At 42.9% G+C, this 17043-nt stretch overlaps 1 non-coding gene across 1 annotated transcript; it reads left to right on the plus strand.

Annotated features, from left to right (window-relative positions):
* Positions 1–13626: 13626 nt before the first annotated feature.
* Positions 13627–13745, plus strand: LOC125439534. Its single transcript, XR_007245539.1, has one exon. It is a non-coding gene; the product is annotated as a 5S ribosomal RNA (ribosomal RNA).
* The last annotated feature ends 3298 nt before the right edge of the window (positions 13746–17043 follow it).

The raw sequence follows: 17043 nt of genomic DNA on the forward strand, positions 1-17043 counted from the left end.
GGTATTGTGTCTTGCTATTGCATTTGAGTAGAAAATAACCCAAATCTTTGTTGTCTTCAGGGATCCCCATAGATCTCTTTTATTGAAATATTCAGCCTAAGTGTTAAAAGCTCTGACTTGGTAGGTAATGGGGTTACTGACAGATTTCTAAGTGCAGCACTGTGAACGAAGATAGCTGAAATACGTTATTTTTAAGAGCTCCGGAGTCAGCTTTGTTGTACTGCCGACGATATCAGGGATTTGCCAGACACTGAATTTCTGCGCTGCATACTGTCCTGCAAAGAGAGCACATCTATAGCTTAAACTGGGTTATTTTAACTTTTGTTTGTTTGCTGACGGGTCAGATTTGGAAACCTTTACTTGAATGCCATATATTGGGGCCAGTTCGCAGACTTAGAGGAAAGTAAGAGGAAAGAAGATGTGATTTAGTAGGTGATTACTTGACTTTGTGTGCTGTTTATAGTATTACACAGCCGTTATAGTATTTTTCAGCTGTTTATAGTATTACACATGCAAACCAAGAAAGTTCTAGGTTTGGTTACTGGTTTCCCAGTTGAGGAATCTCTTGGTTGGAGATTGGCATCCCCTGTGCTAATTTAGGTAGAAGGGGATATGTGTGTAATCCCCTGACTCAGCCTTTACTAGTGTGAAACAGGCCTAGGTGTTATTGGCTGATGGTGGTGGTCTCAGAAAGTCATTTTAAAAGATCCATAGATGGGTTACTGCTACTACTGTAGGTTTTAGGCATATGTAGAAGAAGAGGAGGACCATAATCTTTGAGCCAATTAAGAAGAAGAGTTTGGATTTATACCCCCCTTTCTCTCCTGTAAGGAGACTCAAAGGGGCTTACAATCTCCTCCCCCCCCACAACAAGCTAAACTGTGAGGTAGGTGGGGCTGAGAGAGCTCCAAAGAACTGTGTCTAGTCCAAGGTCACCCAGCTGGCATGTGTTGGAGTGCACACGCTAATCTGGTTCCCCAGATAAGCCTCCACAGCTGAACTGGCAGAACAGGGAATCAAACCTGATTCTCTAAATTAGAGTGCGCCTGCGCTTAACCACTACACTACGCTGCTGTTAACCACTACACCGTGCTATAATAAAAATAAAATCTAATGAAGAGCAAAAAAAAAAAAAGAGAGAAAATATAATTTTTCCAGCAAATGCAGCTGAACAACAAGAAGATAAGGAATTAGTGTTGTTTGCATGAATATGTGAAAATCAATTTTTGGATGTTTCCTGAACGTTCCTGATTATTCAGCATTTTATCACTAAAATGATTGTTGCTTGCCCTGAGTATGGGAAACAGAAGAATGAAAAAAAGTAGAGATCTAGGCTTCTTGGAAGGAATCCGTATCTTGCAGAACAAAGTAAGGAATTCAGCAAACACTGAATTTTTGTGTTTTCTCCACTGTCTTTAACAGGTATGGGCAACAGGATTTCTTTTTTAAAAAATAGTTTTTTAAATGAAAGACTAAAACATTCCTCTAGTCATTGTTAAAAGTTTTCTGGTTTTGCCCTATTCCCTCTTATCATTAAAGGTGTGTAAATTGTTTTTGAAGCCTGGGTGTGTTTTGATGCTTGCCTACTATGAAATTTGAGAACTCCTCGGTGTTTAGAGATTTGACAGAAAGAGAGAGAGACACACACAGAGCGGCAGACACTGCTCGGAGCAGCTTTTCAAGACGGAAATCAAACGTAGCTTTCTTCCCATTCAAGGATATCTTTCTTCGCAAGGGCAAATGCAGGTTCTTGGATTTCTGAACTGTGCAAATAATGGTATGTGTTAACTGAAATGAATGAATCAGTTGCTGGGAGCTTGATGACTAAGTATTGGAGTTCTAGAAAACAAATATGGGGTGTGTGTATGTCTGAGGCATTATGGTAGAGTCTGATGTCATCAGATCTTGGAAGCTAGACAGGATTGGCACTTGGAGGGGAAACCAGCAAGGAAGACTTGCTGGGGGTTGCTGGAAGCCAGCTGCAACTTGATGGCACTTTACACAAACACACACAAACACACACTTAGGAAGTGCTCAGTTGTGTAGAGTCAGTAGCATTGGTGTTTTGTTGCTTGTTTCACGTCCTGTTGAATTTTGTTTTTCAAGCATACAAAATAGTTGTTTTGTTTCAGCCATTCCTGTGAAGATAGTAGTTTTGCAGAGACTGTGGGTTGGTAGTGAAAAGAGCGTCTGTGGCACCTGCGTTCGTATTCTTTGTGCCCTAGAGGTGGCTTCTAATCAAGTTGCTTCTGGCGAGTTTGTACCGATTTAAGTTTTATCCTGGAAAACAGATGATGCCTCTGAAATATATGACCAGAGATGCAGGGATCAATATGTGTATGTGTTCATTCAGTTATTATAGTAAGTTGTTATGTAGTCCTCAGAGATGTCAAATATGTGTTGTTGGCATATTTATTGGATTTTAGAAGTGTAAATTCCTTAGTTTTCTACAAGCAGAATCTCAACTGTACCCAATACTTCATGCTACACTCTATTTATTAGCTGCTTGTCTACTTCATAGGGACTTTAGCATTTGTATTGTCATTTAGCCATCTGAACCGGGAGGGAGGTAATTGATAAACAAAAAAACAAATTGGACAGGAAGGGCTTTATATAGTGACAGTTGACCCACCGGCATGTTTGGATATCAGACTTTAAACTTTATAATTCTGAACTGTTTAATAATGTATCATCATCAAATATAACATTGGCTGTTGCTAGATTGGTGTATATTTAAGCAGTAAACATGTATTTGAAAGTATGTTGTGTAAGTTTTTAGTACCCACAGGAATTATTGTCTGACGATGTAGATTCTTACCTCAGAAAACTTCAGGTACATATTTTGAGTGGGTTAAACCTTGTCTTAAAAAACCCATTTCACTCATTCTAAAAAAGAAGATATTTCATAGGAGGCTTTATTTCAAGATCTCCCCCCAATTTTTCTTTTAAGGGGAATGGGAAGAAGTCTGGTGGTAAGGCAGAGAATGAAAGGAAATTTTGGGGAAAAGCTGTTCTTCACCCCAGCCCTCCACATATCTGACAGTGTCTATCAGGAGTAATCTTTGAAGGAAGACTTTCCCTCTTCTTCATTATGCTATCAAACCACTTTTCCTCTCTTTCTCACAATACTAGAACCATGGGGCATTCATTGAAAATGCTGGGAGGAAGAATTAGGACTAATAAAAGGAAACACTTCTTCACACAATGTGTGATTGGTGTTTGGAATATGCTGCCACAGGAGGTGGTGATGGCCACTCACCTGGATAGCTTTAAAAAGGGCTTGGACAGATTTATGGAGAAGAAGTCGATCTATGGCTACCAATCTTGATCCTCCTTGATCTCAGATTGCAAAAGCCTTAGCAGACCAGGTGCTCAGGAGCAGCAGCAGCAGAAGGCCATTGCTTTCACCTCCTGCAGGTGAGCTCCGAAAGGCACCTGGTGGGCCACTGCGAGTAGCAGAGAGCTGGACTAGATGGACTCTGGTCTGATCCAGCAGGCTAGTTCTTATGTTCTGATGTTCTTAAGAAGGAAGATCAGAGATAGTTTTACAGAGTTGCTTTGGCACCGGACTATTCCAATCGTTTGTTTCGCATTCAATATAAAAATGATAAGCTTATTCCAAGACTCCCATTTGCCTAATGTTATGTCAGAGCTTGGCTTTTAAAACACTAAGAAAAATCTAATTTTAGCAAACTGTGGCATTGACCTGCCTCTCAGATATTGATTCTTCTGCTGTTCAGACTTAAATTGGCTCATTCAGAGTCTGTTGCTGCTACAGGCATTTGAAAATGTACTTCTTCTTGGCCTGATGAACTGTATTCAGATATTTTCCAGCATATAATTTGAACCAGTGATGAAGTGGTGAATGTTTCTTGAGTGCTTCAGAGTCCTTTGTTCGCTGTTGAAAGTGAAGGACAATAATGAGGTAGTGTGAATGCTATAAACAAGTTTGAGAGATTGTAGTATGGAAAGAATTCTGACTATAATGAGTAAAGTTGATCCTGTTGAAACTGAAGTTACTTAAAAGTGGGAGGACGCAACGGAAAGGTATAATTACATAGCAGTCCTCTTATTCTCTGTATACGTCACGAGGAATGTAATGTTATTTTCTTGACAGCTCAAGCCATTTCTTGGATGAAATTCACAGAAGGCTGGCATTTGGAGCAGCTGGTTAGCAGACGGTTGGGATGTGTGTGAACATGTCTGGTGGTCTAATTGCCTTGTTGGTTTTCATCTGGAGGGTTTTTTTTTCTTTTACCAAACAGAGTCCTCACAAACAACCTGAAGTCATAATTATCCTTCCTAAATTGTACCCTGTCCAGAGTGGTTTAAATATACGCAGTGGAATTATTGCAAGGTTGCGGGCATTTTGTTTTTGATTGGCCATTTCTTTCTGGTGGTGGCAGTCCTAGTTTATGTCAAGACATTGAGAAGTAACAGTTTAAACTAGGTTTGCTCAACCTCATGGGAATCATTGCTAGTCGACATATTTTTCCTAATAATTACCTCTACAGAAAGTTAGAACGCAAAGGGTTGAGTCTTGGCAGTTGATGTGTATTGGCCAGCCTTCTCAGCTAAACAGCAGCAACCAACGCGCGGCAGAGGCTGGCCACCAAAGATTGTTCTGCCATCTGTTCAGTACTTGATTTTAAAGCCAGAGGCTTTTTGCATCCAATTTTGCTCAATCCTATTGAAGTGTTAGTGTCCTTAGTATCACGTTGAGGGAAGAATGAAGATGTCTGCCTAAAATTAACTGTACACTTGCTTCCTAATCCTGCTGATTCAGGAAGCCTGCAGACAAAGTGTAAAAGGCTTGGTGTGATTTTGTTTGTATTTGGCATAAACCTCGCAAGGATTAGTGGGAAATGCTGGAGCTTTTTCTCACATCGTAGTTGTAAAATCCTGCTATTCCAAACAGTGCTGGTCTTAAAAAATCTTAACTACCAGTTCTTACACTTTTGTGGTTTTTTGTTCAGAATTCTTATTTTTAAACCGTAGAAAATAAGTGTACATTCAGATATGAAATAAAAGAGGGTCGCAGTTTGGTCAATCACCAAGATACCATCAAATTACACTGAGCCAGGAATCCACCTCTGTCAACTAGGTGCCCTCCCTGACAGTCCCACATTTCCTGTATTTTAGACCAGGTGTTCAGGAGCAGCAGCAGCAGCAGAAGGCCACTGCTTTCACATCCTGCATGTGAGCTCCCAAAGGCACCTGGTGGGCCACTGCGAGTAGCAGAGTGGTGGACTAGATGGACTCCGGTCTGATCCAGCAGGCTTTCTTATGTTCTTACTTTTAATGCTCAATAGCTCTCCAAATATTTAATTAAATGTATCAATATATAAGAAGAAGAAGAAGAGTTTGGATTTATATCCCCCTTTCTCTCCTGCAGGAGACTCAAAGGGGCTGACAGTCTCCTTGCCCTTCCCCCTCACAGCAAACACCCTGTGAGGTGCCTCAGAGTGATGGAAGATGGCATTTCTAAAGCAGCGTTCTTTAGCTGATGTTTGGCCGTGTTTGGTAGGCACACTTAACTTGGGCAAAAGTCTTATTGAACCGAGTGGTCTTTGCTTCTGGGTAAATATAGATGACATTGAGATGCGAGTAAGCTAGTATAAATGATTTTTCCGTGGAGGGCTGCTTGGCATGAGACTACCCGTCTCTTATCGTTTATGGCTCCTGTGAACTATCTTGGGCAGAGTGGTTGCCAATTCTGCTTTTATAGGGCACATGCCAAAAGACCACACACAATGGATATCTTCAAGTGTAGTCTTCAGTCAGGAATACCTCTTCAAACTTAACACGTAAACTATGGCTAGCTATTAAACAGTCATGTCGTACTGTGCAGTTAGACATCCTTCTCTGGCTGTTAGAAGCGTTTCCACGGTACGAATGACTGCAGTGTCCAGATGGCAAGGAGTCTAACATAACAGGCGAGTTGGCAAAGTATGGCTAGGTGAGGTAGTAACGTTTATAGACATCAGAAGCCAGACATGGTTGTTGGAAGCGCTGCTGAGAGCCTTAATTAGGGTATGTTTATATTTTTGTTATTGAGCAAGGATGTCTGTCCAAAAAAAAATCAAGTGAAAATTGTTTTTGTTAAAAATAAAATTTTAGTATAAAACTAGCTGCTGTGTGTACCTGAACAGCCCCTAAAACCTGTCCTGCGCATACCCAGTATTAAAATTGCTCTCTGAAAAATGCTAATACTTGGATTGACTGGCCTCACACCATTTAACTGCAAGTCTCAATAAAGCTGAAAGAGAGAGCGTTTTGAAAATCACAGCTGAGCTTACCACCTCTTGCTCTTGGGAAATATTAATTAGTTGGGTCTTGCTCAATGCCATAATTCTGTTCAGGATGCATTTGAAATGTACCATGTACTTGTTACTTGGTGATGAAGACTAGATGCCAAAATAAACCCACTCCTTAGTCTCAGAAGGCTGGCATTATCCAGCAGCAATCTAAAGACACATATGAGTCTGTGGACTTCTGAGCGTACTGGAATGCTACTCCAGACTAAATTAATGTTCATAGGATAAGTTTCTCTGGGTGAAATTGAAGATCCATCTAATTCACTGTCCTATTTCCCACAGTGAAGAAGAGAAGAGTTTTGGATTTGTACCTCACCTTTTTCTCCTGTAACAAGATTCAAGGTGGCTTACAGACTTCTTTCCCTTCCCCTCCCCACAACAGGCACCTTGTGAGGTAGGTGGGGCTGAGAGAGTTCTGAAGAACCGTGACTAGCCCAAGGTTACCCAGCAAGAATGTAGGAGGGTGGAAACACATCTGGTTCACCAGATAAACAATCCACCGCTCATGTGGAGGAGCGGGGAATCAAACCTGTTCTCCAGATTAGAATCTACCTGCTCTTAACCACTACACCACGCTGGCTCTCAGCTACCTTTCAATAAGGGCATAAACGTGCCAGCCCTGTGCTTTTTGTCTGCCTTGAAGTAGTGGATATACGGAGTTATATACTCCCTCTGAACTGGATAGACTCATAAGAGCAGCAGTGGCGTAGGAGGTTAAGAGCTCATGTATCTAATCTGGAGGAACCGGGTTTGATTCCCAGCTCTGCCGCCTGAGCTGTGGAGGCTTATCTGGGGTATTCAGATTAGCCTGTACACTCCCGCGCACGCCAGCTGGGCTAGTCACAGCTCTTCTGAGCTCTCTCAGCCCCACCCACCTCACAGGGTGTTTGTTGTGAGGGGGGAAGGGCAAGGAGATTGTAAGCCCCTTTGAGTCTCCTGCAGGAGAGAAAGGGGGGATATAAATCCAAACTCTTCTAGCTGTTACAGCTAATAGCCATTGATAAACTATTCTTTGTGAATTGTTTGGAAATTAACTGTTGTGGGTTTTCCAGGCTGTATGGCCAGTATCTGCAGCAAGGCCCCCCAACCTTTATTGAGCCTGTGGACACATTTGGAATTCAGACCCAGTGTGGTGGGCGCAGCCACAAAAAGATGGTCACAGGAGGTGGAGCCAGCCACTAAACGGCTGCAGCAACTTCAGTAAAAACTGTGAAGATCCTTGTTCGGTGGTGGCAGATAAGTTCAAAGCAACTTTTTTAAAAAATCTGGAGCCTTTCTGAGTGCAAGCCCCCTGGCTCTGCCCACTCTATAAAACGCTTGGCAGACATCGGGAAAAGTGTCAGCGGGACCACGTTGGGGATCCCTGATGGTACAACTGTCTTCATTTGTCCTTGCTTTACTGTCTGCTGATTGGCCAGACCATTCTGCCTATTTCCTTGTTGGAAAACATCTCCTGTGTGCATTGTTTTTAATTAACAGTGCATCACTGTGTCTTCCCTCGAACCCCGCACAGCTCCAGCGTATACTGCCTTCCTTGTTGATAGAGTGAACGAAGTGCTCCTTCACAAGCTGGAACAGAATTACTGCTTTTGAATTAACAATTCTGGAAGGATATTCTGAAGCATTTGGGCCACAATGAATGATTTTTCACTATAATCAATTTCTTGATGTTAAATGTTCTTGTGTTGTTTGTACTTATCTTACCCTAAGCAGGTAGTCTTCACTTAAATTTGGGGGAATTAGCTGGAGACTGAGAGTAGGAAGGTACCCGGGATCGATAACCTATGTATACCAGCATAGTCCTAAGTGAAAACTCTCAGTTGAGCAGGCAGTTGTGTACTTTTATTAAAGAATAAAAATAGTAAAACAAGACATATATTTTAAGCACTGAACGCTGAGCAAAGCATACAATAACTTACTCTGAGAAAAGGGATGAAGATGGATAGGGCAGTGATGGCGAACCTATGGCACGGGTGCCAGAGGTGGCACTCGGAGCCCTCTCTGTGGGCACGCGCACACAGAGTTCGTTATGTGGGTGTGGAAAATCCCCCCCCCCACACACACACATATCTAGGCTGGCCTGGGGCATTGAGCACGACATGCACGCACTGCGGTGAGCAGGGAGGGCTTGGCTGGCGGGCCTGGTGCCTGTGCTCCGGGTGGTTCCTTCCCGAGAGGGGCGGGTGGTGCAGAGAAGGCAGAGATGCTTGAGGGGCACAGAGCGGTGCGCGCGGGACTTGCTGGAGGCTAGAGCAGGCTGGCCCCTGCTCAAGCGGGTGGGGCGGAGGAAGAGGGAGCCAACCGGTTTTTTCTAAACTAAAACCTCAGCATTCAGGTTCAATTGCCAGGTTGGCACTTTGCGATGAATAAGTGGGGTTTGGGTTGCAATTTGGGCACTCGGTCTCAAAAAGGTTCGCCACCATTGGGATAGGGTTTCAGGGACGGGTGATAGTTACCGGTTTTGAAGGCTTGTCCAGAGAAGTCAGTTCTGAAGAGGAAAATTTCCAGCATTTCCAGGGAGCAAAGGAAAGAGCCAAAACGCAAGTGGGTGTGTGTGTGTATTGGTCCAGAATGCACACACAATGAATGACCGAAGGACCAATATTTATGCCCTAAAATGAGTCTTGAGGCGGTATGATTATATAACCTTAGGGCCAGTTGACCATGCTGGTAGGGACTAATGGGAATTGTAGTCCATGAACATCTGGAGTGCCATAGGTTCGCCACCACTGCCTTAGGGTGATGCATTGTCCAGTCAGGCACATCTTATGGCCAGGAGAAAACTTGAGCAGTCAACTGCCTTCCTGCCCAAGCTTGACATACAAGATGGATTGTCATGCCCTTATATAAATCCGTGGTGCGACCGCACTTGGAGTACTGTGTTCAGTTCTGGTCGCCGCATCTCAAAAAGGATATCGAAGAGATAGAAAAAGTGCAGAGAAGGGCAACAAGGATGATTGAGGGACTGGAGCACCTTCCTTATGAGGAGAGGCTGCAGCGTTTGGGACTCTTTAGTTTGGAGAGGAGACGTCTGAGGGGGGATATGATTGAAGTCTATAAAATTATGGATGGGGTAGAAAATGTTGACAGAGAGAAATTTTTCTCACTTTCTCACAATACTAGAACCAGGGGGCATTCATTGAAAATGCTGGGGGGAAGAATTAGGACTAATAAAAGGAATCCCTTCTTCACGCAACGTGTGATTGGTGTTTGGAATATGCTGCCACAGGAGGTGGTGATGGCCACTAACCTGGACAGCTTTAAAAAGGGCTTGGACAGATTTATGGAGGAGAAGTCGATCTATGGCTACCAATCTTGAACCTTCTTGATCTGAGATTGCAAATGCCTTAGCAGACCAGGTGCTCGGGAGCAGCAGCAGCAGAAGGCCATTGCTTTCACATCCTGCATGTGAGCTCCCAAAGGCACCTCTGCAAGTAGCAGAGTGCTGGACTAGATGGACTCTGGTCTGATCCAGCAGGCTAGTTCTTATGTTCTTATGTTCTTATGATCCCAAAACTCGCTCAGCAGCACCCATTTTGTGGGGAACAGTGTCTTGCTCTTATGTCAACCCTTGGGCCCCCATGTCACTCTGGCACGCCTTAGTGGGAGGAGAGGTATGACTACTTATACTTGGGGATCATTTTTTTTTCAGTTGACCTTTTTTGCTTGTCAGTGTAAATCTAGCGCTAGCCTTTTAACAGACTATCCTGAGCTCAGTGCTGTGAGTGATTTATAACCCGTGCCATAAACTGACATGGGTAGGAGGCTACAGATATGAAAAGAACTATTCGTTAACTGAGGAATTTTGCTTTTGATTTGTATCAGGTGATCAGTCTCTCCTGTGACAGTACGCGAACTTCCAGTTCTCTGCCGTGTCAGACAGTTGTTGCTTATCAAGTTTTATTTTTCACGAATTTTCTTCTGGTAGGATGTCCAAGGAATGGAATCAGTTTCTCATGTAGATGTCATTCTAGATATCTTCTATCTGTACCATGCCTAATCAAAAGACATTGAATAGAGGTAAATAATAACTATAAACAGCAATCAAATTGCAACCAGGTCATGCTCTCCACTTCCTCTACACAGCAACCCTGGTTTTTGGTGGTTTCCCATCCACATGGCCAACACATCTTACTTTCCAAGCTCTGATAACCTCAGACTAGACTGGACTAGGCAGGTTGGTCACCAAAGCCAAGTCCAGTTTGATGTTAGAAATTCCGTAACTATGTTACGATCATTTAAAAAGCCCACACATACCCTGTTTCCCCGAAAAGAAGGCATCACCTGAAAATAAGACGTAGTAGAGGTTTTGCTGAAGTGCTAAATATAAAACATCCCCCGAAAGTAAGACATAGCAAAGTTTTTGTTTGGAAGCATGCTCGACGAACAGAATACCAGAGCATGCAGCTGTGGAGCGGAAAAATAAGACATCCCCTGAAAATAAGACATAGCGCATGTTTGGGAGTAAAAATTAATATAAGGCACTGTCTTATTTTCGGGGAAACACGGTAGTATTGGGAGCACGTCAGTAGAGAGAATTGGTACTTGCGAAAGGCAAATCCAAAAATTAATCCCAACAGAATTGCCACTTTTTGGCTTTTGTTGGAATTGGGATCATGCTATAAATGAGTTTCTATTATCAGGAGTTCTTCGTGAGACGGAGTCAAATTTGCCTGATTCTGGTGGGGGAGAATTTTGGCATTACTGCTGACTTTTAGAAGTAGTATCCACTTCAGTGCGTGACATACTACAGTCTGTCTTTCTATTTGTACTGTCTTTCTGTTTGTGCATTTATGTAGAAAAATACATTAGTGATGGAGATCTGAAAGCGTGAGCACTCATGACTTTACATTAATGTTGCAATGGTGTGTTTCACAGATAAGTCATCTACCCCTCTGGCTTTCTTACAAAGTTCTTCAGAAAGTATCAGGAAGTTGGCTGGAGATTGCACTAAGCGGATTGTAGTAAACAACTCAGGGTGGTTTTTATTCCAAGAAGGATGGTTTTTATCCCAAGAAGACTATGAAAGAATGATTAACTTAATATCTTTTAGTGAGTTTTATGGCAAGTAGGAATTTGAACCCAAGTCTCCTTGGTCCTTGTTCAGTACAGACAATTATACCCTGCTGGCTCTCTCATCCACCCTGTCATCTCAATCTTGTGCTGTCACCAGACGACTTAGGCAAGACTTCAGCGGAGTGTTTCTCTCTTGATGTGACCTTGCCCATAACTGGCTACAAGCCACGGTCACAATTCATCACATCACGGAAGTGGCAGAGTTTTGTGTTTCTCTGGAAAACTGTAGAGACTTCAATTTAAGCCAACTTTTCTGTTCTTGCCTTGATAACTCCTATATTCAAGCAAGCACATGCCCTCTACTGTTTCATCATCACGTGTTTGAAAATACTTGTAAAGATCACGGGTGAGAGTGCAGCAATAGTTTTAGAGTCTTGCGATCTAATTCCGCACTTTCCACCAAACATTCAGTAGTATTTATTATATAAATTTGCAATATAAAATCTTCAAGCCTCCTTGGGACTCTTTAGTTCGGAGAGGAGACGTCTGAGGGGGGATATGATTGAAGTCTATAAAATTATGCATGGGGTAGAAGATGTTGACAGAGAGAAATTTTTCTCTCTTTCTCACAATACTAGAACCAGGGGGCATTCATTGAAAATGCTGGGGGGAAGAATTAGGACTAATAAAAGGAAACACTTCTTCACACAACGTGGGATTGGTGTTTGGAATATGCTGCCACAGGAGGTGGTGATGGCCACTAACCTGGAGAGCTTTAAAAGGGCCTTGGACAGATTGATGGAGGAGAAGTCGATCTATTACTACCAATCTTGATCCTCTTTGATCTGAGATTGCAAATGCCTTTAGCAGACCAGGTGCTCAGGAGCAGCAGCAGCAGAAGGCCATTGCTTTCACCTCCTGCATGTGAGCTCCCAAAGGCACCTGGTGGGCCACTGCAAGTAGCAAAGAGCTGGACTAGATGGACTCTGGTCTGATCCAGCAGGCTAGTTCTTATGTTCTTATGTTCTCAGCATCGCTGGCTTGTGGTTTTGTCTAAGATGAAAGTGTTTCTGGAACAAGTTCTAAGGAATTACTAGCAAACACAAGCAAAGGACCTTTTTCTGCATTTATGAGCACAATGTAAATGAATATTTTTCTGGTGGAGCAGCTTGGTTTTCTTACTATTCTAAAATGTGATCCCTTTAGGAATGAACCTGTTCTGGAATTGTTTAGGATTATATTGTTGACATCATCCATCACATACTGTGGGGCTCTTTATTGTTGGTATGAATGCATGCATGTACTACTTACCCATGGTTTCTTCAGATCTTGCTAAATTCACAGATACAACCTTATTTCTCACAACCACCTTTATTATTGGCTCCTTCTCATATATTGTGTATTACAGTGGTTATATTATTGAATTAGAGAGCTAACCTGATGCCTCAGGTGGAAAAGACAAATAGCACCCCTCCCATTAATTAACTTTTGAAGCAATCCCCTGGGAAGTTCTCTTGTAGAGGCCACACTGATGAGGAAACAACACTAAAGAGAATAGCTGCTTGTGGTAGAGCTCTTGGCAAGGAAAGTCCTAGTTGTTGCACGAGGTTTTGTACAAGCTGTGACAAACAGGTCTCATTCCACTTCAGAGTACAACTAGTTACTAGTGGGAGCCGAAAAATGTTGAACAGAGGTTTGTAGCAGTTAGATGGAATCTGGGAGTGAAGGAGATCGAGTTGGAAGCTGATTGGGAAAAAGACTTGAGAGGATTGGATTGGAGGCATGAGGAGAGTTAGCGATCAGGAGATCAAGTATTGTGAAACATTTTCATGTACATAGATCACTCCAACCCTGACGTGGATGGCCCAGGCGAGCCTTATTTCCTCAGATCTTGGAAGCTAAGCAGAATTGGCCTTGGTTAGTACTTGGGTGGGAAATCCAGTGTTGCTATGGAGAGGCAGGCAATGGCAAACCACATGGTTTAGTAGACTCTAATCTGGAGGACCAGGTTTGATTCCCCACTCCTCTACATAAGCGGCAAATTCTAACCTGGTGAATCGAGCTTGATTTCCCATTCTCCGTCACATGGCGCCTCAGCCCCACCCACCTCACAAAGTGCTTGTTGTGGGGAGGGAAATTTGATTGTGAGCTACTTTGAGGGTCCTTAAAGGTAGAGAAAAGCAGATTGTAAAAACCAGCTCCCCCTCCTCTTCTTTTTCTTCTGTTTGTTTCTTGTCGTGGAAACCCTACTGGGTTGCCATAAATCAGCCGTGAGTTGATGGCCCTTTCCACTGCCTACGGCCATACCACCCTGAACGCGCCCGATCTCGTCTGATTTCGGAAGCTAAGCAGGGTCAGGCCTGGTTAGCACTTGGATGGGAGACCGCCTGGGAATACCGGGTGCTGTAGGCTGTAGGCCCTTTCCACCACAGATCACTCCCACTTTTTAAAAAAGTTAAGTAAAAGTTAACTGTCTTCCAATCATCCCTGTTAAATCAGAGTAGATTTTCTCAGTGCAGAAAACTAGGCACCCACAAATCAAACAGCCTGCAAATCTAGCTATATGTGGCAGCATGAAAAAGGAAGCAGGACCTACTACCCTATCCCACCATCTCAGGAAGATAGCTGGGTGAAGAGTGGTTTATAAGGCAGCTGGCCTCCCCTGTCTGGTGGCATCTCAGGGGAAGAGACTGAGGATCTTGGGTTGTAAAAGGTTTATGATAGAGACAGAAACCTATCTAGGCCATCAATGGAGAAAGGAGTAGGGACATTTGAGGGAATGGGAAAGGAAAGGGGGGGAAATCAGATGAATGAGGTGTTTCTGCTTTTCAGCACTCTTTTCTTTTTGCGTAACTGTTAATTCCTCCAACATCTTGATCAGGAAACACAGCTAAAATAACAATGGGGTTTAGAGGTCTGAGGAGACTACCAACTATTATCAAATACTACCAAATATTTTTGCGACCTGCTAAGTCAATGGTTGCTCTTTGTCCCTGAGCAACTGTGGGACATTGGCCTCTACAGAAACAATGTTATTTCTAATCAAAGGAAATAACTCATTTCGAGCTCTAAAAACCAAGAAGAATATGATCAACCGTACCAATCTTCTCTAGTCCCCAGACAAATAATCGGAGAACAATATGCCAGAGTACCTTCCTGTCATAACTACTGAAGGAAAGGCATTCAAGATGAGCTGGCAAAAAAGTACTTCTGTATCTCAGTACAGCCAAAGTCTCCAACAGGGACATATTCCAGTAGTAAGAGAACAAACCCTATGAGATCTTATAACAGTGCTTTTATAATCTAGCTCTTTCAAACACTTTTTGATCAGGCAATGTAAATTGCAACTCCCTAGTGTGTTTAACACATCCGCTGTAACATTTAGCTGTCCCAGTCACATTTAAAACTGTCACTCCTAACTAAACTTAAAAGTCTAGGCAGCAAATCAGCCATCAAGATTTTTATATTTACCTTCAAAGCTTGTAGCATATACCAGGGGTGGCCAACCTGTGGTGCTCCAGATGTCCATGGACTACAATTCCCATCAGCCAGTTGCCCATGCTGGCAGTGGCTGATGGGAATTGAAGTCCATTGTAGTTGTAGTTGGCCACCCCTGGTATAGACCCTCATCTCCAATGACTATTCCAGTGGTGGCGAACCTTTGGCACTCCAGATGTTATGGACTACAATTCCCAATTGGCCATGCTGGCAGGGGCTGATGGGAATTGTAGTCCATAACATCTGGAGTGCCAAAGGTTCGCCACCACGGGACTATTCCCTTTCTTCAGCAAGCAATACCATGCCAACTATATACTCGATCATATGTAACTGGATTGACTGGCTGTTACCTGAAACACTTAATCCCGTTCTTTTCACCTTACTTATGTTGTTACTTATTGGCTTCCAGTGTAGTTACCTTGAATTTGAAGGGACCAGACGGCTGTTAACAAATGTAAACAAGTTAAAACAAACAGAAGGTAAGACGTTGCTCTCTTGCAAGAAATGCATCTACTGGCTGCGGAAAAATGGAGGAGGGGCGGTGTTTGTGAGCCGCACTTCCAAGAGGCTAAAGGAGTTGTTATCTTGAGCCAATAAAGCAATCTGAAAGCAGATGCGGCAAGAATGTGCAGTTCCAGAAGGTCATTATCTCATACTTTATGTTCTTCTAATAGTGCCCATCTGGTCCTTGTAAATATTTGTGTACTGAACATTTGTTTCTGAAACGTGCTGTAAATAAGATGGTGACAACAGTCTACAGGTACAGCTATCGCTTAGGGGAAATTTGGCTGAAATGTACTTTCATGGAGCTGGATGGACCCAAACGTTGCTTAAAAGCCTGGCCTCATAGTCAGAAGTGTCAGGACAATTCTGGGATTCATAAACTCATCTCCAAGATTCCAGGGATGCTGTGACTTCATGGTGGACACATTTAACTTTCAGCTTAGTCGCTTCCTCTTGAAACTGAGCCACATTGATAGGACAGAGCATGCGTCAGCAATTCTTCATAATGTCCCAGTTTCACGATTTAACTGTACTGGAATTAAATTTGACCAATACAAAAAAGTTGGGTTTTGGGTTTTTTTTGCTAAATGTCTCAAGTGGGTCATGCTGTCAGGAGGCCTGTTATTATGGGGATTTTTGCTATTGCTGCTTTCTGTATGCTGGGGGTGGAGGAATGGGTTTATTGCATTTCTAACTGACTTTCAACTGTCTTCTGTATGATGTTATACTGTACCAGGTGCTGCTCAAGGTCAGTGCCTGGCCGTCTCTACTGTTATCTCTTTTACAGTTCCTTTTGGGTGCGCTTTCCCAGGAAGGGGCGGGGGTGCAGGCTGCTTTAACTACTGGGTTTTGCGCGGGCAAACCTCAGTTCTGGCATGACCAGAGAAGATCCTCAATACTCAATAAACTGCTGTTCTTAAACATGAGTTTGTTTCAGGTTTTGGGATTCTGACACATGCCCAGTAGTGGGATTCAGGTTTTGGGATTCTGACACATGCCCAGTAGTGGGAGTCAAATAATTTAACCACTGCTTCCGGTGGTGGAATTAAAATAATTTAACAACTGGTTGTTTACAAGCACCATTATAACAACCGGTTCTGCCGAAGTGGTGCAAACATTTTAAAAAGTCTCCAAAGTTAAATTTTCATTATTAAAAAACTTGGATGCAACCACTACTAGATAAAATTACAAATCTGTTACTTCAGTGTAATGTTAAAACTGGTTAATAAGTATAAGCTCAGGAAGACTCCTTAATAGTAATTGATATGTGTGTTATATTCTTTATCTGTGTAATTAAGAAAAAAGAATCTGGTATCTTTGATATTTGTTTAAATTTAATATCAGCAGAAATGTTAGACACCTGCTAGATAGAGTAGTGTGCCTTTTTTTATATAGCACTTTAAAATTCTGTTCACTGGCATGAATCTAGGAATTAACGGCCCAGTCCAGAGCTGTCCTGCGGGCAGGCACAGCACTTCTCTGGTTCTGCCCCGCCTGCTCCAAAGGGCTTTCTTGTGGCACAGGAAGCCCCAAAAGTAAACAAACAAAAAACTTACTTTTGTATTCTCGAAGGCTTTCACGGCCGGAATCACTGAGGTGCTGTGTGGTTTCTGGGCTGTTTGGCTGTGTTCTAGCAGCATTCTCTCCTGACGTTTCGCCTGCATCTGTGGCTGGCATCTTCAGAGGATCTGATAGTAGGAAAGGAAAG

The sequence above is a fragment of the Sphaerodactylus townsendi genome, linkage group LG09 (assembly GCF_021028975.2).
Source record: "Sphaerodactylus townsendi isolate TG3544 linkage group LG09, MPM_Stown_v2.3, whole genome shotgun sequence".
NCBI classification, from domain to species: domain Eukaryota; kingdom Metazoa; phylum Chordata; class Lepidosauria; order Squamata; family Sphaerodactylidae; genus Sphaerodactylus; species Sphaerodactylus townsendi.